Source organism: Desmodus rotundus, chromosome 11 (genome assembly GCF_022682495.2).
Source record: "Desmodus rotundus isolate HL8 chromosome 11, HLdesRot8A.1, whole genome shotgun sequence".
Lineage (NCBI taxonomy): Eukaryota > Metazoa > Chordata > Mammalia > Chiroptera > Phyllostomidae > Desmodus > Desmodus rotundus.
The window spans coordinates 18,987,653-18,992,405 of record NC_071397.1 but is presented as its reverse complement, the minus strand read 5'-3'; the positions used below and the strand labels follow the sequence as shown (position 1 = coordinate 18,992,405).

At 35.2% G+C, this 4,753-nt stretch overlaps 1 non-coding gene across 1 annotated transcript; it reads left to right on the top strand.

The window, feature by feature from the left end:
• The first annotated feature begins 455 nt into the window (after nt 1-455).
• On the top strand, nt 456-526 carry LOC112302510 (small nucleolar RNA SNORD56). The gene has a single exon (XR_002974566.2). It is a non-coding gene; the product is annotated as a small nucleolar RNA SNORD56 (small nucleolar RNA).
• The last annotated feature ends 4,227 nt before the right edge of the window (nt 527-4,753 follow it).

Sequence of the window (4,753 nt, the reverse complement as noted above, 5' to 3'; positions counted from 1 at the left end):
CCTTTCCGAACATCTCCCTAAAGATTTCCCTAGAAATGCTGTCTTGTTAGCAGAAACTGACAGAAAGCTCCAGCATACCCTCCCAACCCAGAGGAGCTGGTCAGAGAGTGTGGAGCTGAGTGCAGAAGAGAATGTGAGCTTAGGGTTGGGCAGGGCAGGGCACTGATCTCAATGCTGTCTCTTCCTAATGGTACTCTGTTGGGGAAATTACTTAATATCTCTAAAACTGAGTTACCTTCTTTATAAAAACAGGGAACTTTTTATTTTGCAGAATCATTAGGAATATTAGAACATGATCATACATAGTACTCACTGAAGAGTACAAAAAAAGAACAAAACTAAGTATAGCTATACCACAAACCTGGTTTCTTACATGCCTGGAAAAATGGCTTTAAGGGGAACAAAATGCTGAAGAACAGTTACAATCAAATAAAAGCGCAAATTGTATCTGTCCTCTACAATGATGGTAACATTTTTCGTCAACAGCAGTTCACCTAGTGAGTGTTGAGACTTTGGGTCTGAGTGGAAAAAAAGAAAAAGAAAATAATTGTATCTGTGCTCTAGCAGGACTGAGAACCACAGAAGTTATCTGGGGAATCTGAGTAGTCCTGAAATTCCTCTGAGCAGACAATAGGTGTCTTAAATGCATGTGTATTCATAGGTCATAGGGTATTCACATGGTATTCATATCCACGAGTTCATTCTGTACTCATAGGATAGGTCCTTAGATCAGCATTCATATTGTGTTTACTTTTATTTTACCAACATTTTCATCCATCTTAGCTTTCTAATTTCCCTGTTCATAACATAGTCGAAATAACAAATTAGGTTGGGAGAAAGTCTGGATAGAAAGATAGCAACTGTGGATTTTAGTGCCCAATAATTCATTCCTTGAGGGTTCAATTTAACAACTATCTTTTAATAGGATTTAATATTGAAAAACTAATCTTTAGCCTTGTATTTTATGGTGCTGTACATATATAATATGGCATAATTATCATTATATCATGAAATTCTAAATATTAAGCCCCTCTCAGAGCAAAGAATAAAGACATATTAACAAGTATTTTAAACAAGAAATGATGTGACATTTTGTTTTTATTATGACTCCCCCCAAAATAAAATTACTTTCTGTAAAGCCCACTTGAGCCAAATGCAATAATGTGTTAAGTAAGGTCACTTTTCAGTGACACTCCCTAGTTTTCTCCAACACAGGAGATCTGGCTTTATTTTCCCACAAACATTTGTAAACAAATTCAGTTTTAAGATCCTTTTAAAAACAAAGCAATTTAACATATTTACTTAGAATGAAGAGTAGATTATTACAAAAGAGGATATTAATTTTTATATTTATATAATGTGGTAATGTGCCAGGGAATAGTCAAAACATAAAAATTAGGCCAATTTCTTGTTTTTGATGGCATAAAATGACCAAGAAACAGTAATGCCCTGTACTCAGGTCAGACTTTCTTTTCGAATGTCCCCATCATATAAGGTCTTTCTAACCAAGATCTTTCTAACTCCCAGTGTTGCCACCCAGAGATCTTCACATAGTGTCTTGGGAGTTCCCTTGGCCTCATTCACTCCACAATTGTTGAATTCATTGTTTTAAAATTGGATTCCTACCCTTCCCCACACCTGATAGGCATTCCCAGCTGTCCGGGCAGCCAGGCCAATACCATTTATAATAATACGATTATGCAAATTTAGAAAGAATAAGCACCATTATAAAAATGACCAAGAGTCATTTGGAAGTAGTTATGGATTGATTAGGAAATAAGTATTAGAGTGTCTATGTGTCATAAAGCCAATTCAGAAATAATCACTGATTATAAATCCAACATATAAGAACACATGGGTCTTAATTAAAACAGTTTAGAAATTATTATGACTCCATGATTAAAAGACACTTGAATGCGTGAGTTTGGCCACAAAAAAAACAAGTTTATGTGACATACTCTTATATATACTATATGACAAAAGATATCAGCATCCATCAGAACAAAATCATAGTGAATGTGTGACAAATATTTCATGATCATCAATTAAAAAAACAATATTCCTGGATGAATAAAATATTGTGGACATTTCAAGAGAAAACACTTCAAATAGGTCAGAATGACAAAACGAGAATAAAATAATGCAAACAAAAGCACTTAATACAGTGTCTGTAAGATACACAAGCATATTTTCATAAAAATATTAAAATTATAGTGTACATATCTATATACATATAGACTAGAGATTAGAAATGTACAAATTATAAGTTCACACTTTTACTGTACTAAGGCCTGAAACACATAGGGCCCTGTAATTAAGTATCTCCTGGGCAGAGACTCCATGGCCCCACCTGTCAGCCCCCAGGTCTATGCAGAAGAACGTAAGCTGTGAAAGTGAGTAAAAGGCTTAGCACTTTTAAGATATGCCTGATCCCTACGGAGTGCCCAGTTAAACAAACAAACAAGCAAGCAAAAAAGCTCTGCTTTGATCTAGTGTTTTCCTCATTGGAGCAGCCTTGTCTACACTCCTCTCCGCCCCCACAAGCACCAGCAGGCTCCATATGCACTCACGAGTTTTTCCACTCCACAGTGCCTGCAAACAGAAACACGGTGCCCCAGCACTGGTGTGGTGGAAGTCCTCCTTCAGCCTTCAGGTGCTATATTTTTAAAACCATGTCTTTTCATTTCTAGACATCTTATACACATGCATAATTAGCTTATACAGGACAGATTTTATTCTTGGAACCTCTGCTTCTAAGGTAGAATGATGCCTGCCTGGGGGATTTCACCTGGAGTTCTGCCCCTTACCCTGTGGATCCATGAGCAGCCTGGCCCCACCTATCCACTTACTGCAACACAATACTTCCTTGGTAAAGATGCGCAGTGCATGTATTGACTACCGTGAAAGCAGTGCAAGTGGGGAAAACATTTTTCTAATCATAAATTTCTATTCAAGGGAACAGCTCAATCATATTAAATTTCCTGAAAGTGAAACGATGCCTTAATACTCATGTTGTTAGGACTTTATCGCACCTGCTCTCTCAATACACCAATCTGAAAAGTTTAACAACGGCTATTCTGGCAACATACATTGTGTGTGTGTGTGTGTGTGTGTGTGTGTGTGTGAGATATACATGTGTATAATTTCAGATCCTTTCATCAATCCTATATTTGGTAATAATTTACTTACCTTGAGCCCTGATAACATTTGAAGGACATTTACTGAAAAAGTTAATAAACGAATGAGTGAATGAATGAATTAAATACTTTGATAGAGTTTTACTTTGTAGGATCATTGACTTCTTTCTAAATTCATTATTGAAAAATGCATTGTCCGATTCAGACATATTTATTTTATTTTTCTCATAATTTTCTTCATCTTCATTTGCTAACTTTGTTGTAATACGGGACTATGGTAAGTGTGGAATTATATAAACAATAACACTCTAGTCTCCAGAAACCTCAAGAGTCTTCCTTAAATGGATTCTAACTTCTATTTACCAAATAATGGTGATACCTATACTTACATAGCAATCAGGAGTAAGGGTTATTGGAAACTTCATATGTTGGCATAATAAAGAATATATTTGAAACCAAAAAGTATTTTATGTTTCATATAGAAAAGCATAATCTTTGTGGTATAATATTAAATAAAAATAGTATCAAATACAGGAATCTAAAAAAACTAAGTAAAATAAGGAAGTCTAGCTCTAAATATTGCTTTAAATGCTTAGAAGCACAAAACTAAAAGCCCAAATGCATATATTACAAGCTAAAATCCACATTTTCATCAATGAGTGGGAAATATTGTATATTTTATAAAGATGTTGAAAAAATTCAATAGTCAAAAGCATTATAAATAAACTAGGAACACTAGCTTACTCACCTTACCAAAATAAATTCTAAAAGGTCACTGATGCAGTTTGCTTTTTAACCTTTTTTTCTAATTTACATAACAGAAAAATTACGTTGTGCTGTTCATTTCAACGGTTTTGATAAATGCAGAGAACCGTGACACTCAGTGTCAACCCAGCACACAACAAGAGTCCTGTCCCCTCAAAAAATCCCCTTGTACGGCCCCTTGTAGTCAGTCACTCCCCCCGCTGTTAACTCCAGAAAACAGTGATCTGTTCTTTATCTCTGTAGTTTTGACTTTTCCAGAATGTCCTATAAATAGAATATTGTATGTAGCTTTTATCAGTAGTGCTGAAGTGAGCATGGGAGTGTTAATATCACTTCAAGACCCTAATTTCAGTTCTTCTGGGTAAGTTCTTAGAAGTGGAATTGTTGGGTCATATGGTAGTTTTATTTTTAAGAAGCCTCCGTACCCTTTTCCAGAAGGGATGCATCATCTTCCATTCTTACAAACAGTGTGGAAGGGTTTCAATGTCTCTACACCCTTGTCCATACTTATCTCTTTTTAAATAATAGCCTTCCTAACAGATGTGATAATATCTCATTGTTTTGATTTTCATTTTCCTGCTAACTAGTAATAATAAGCATCTTTTCCTATATATATTAGTCATAGGAATATGGCTGCTTTCTTTTGGCGAAATGTCTTTTCAAGTTCCTTACCTACTTTTTAGTCAGGTAATTCGGTGTTTTAGTTATTGAGTTGTTCTTATACAAAATGAGAACAATATATGAGGAATATCTTATCTCAGTATATGAGGAATTCCTTATGTATTTTGGAGATTGAACCCTGATCAGATACATGGTGTACACATATTTTCTCCCATTCCGTTTTCAGTCTG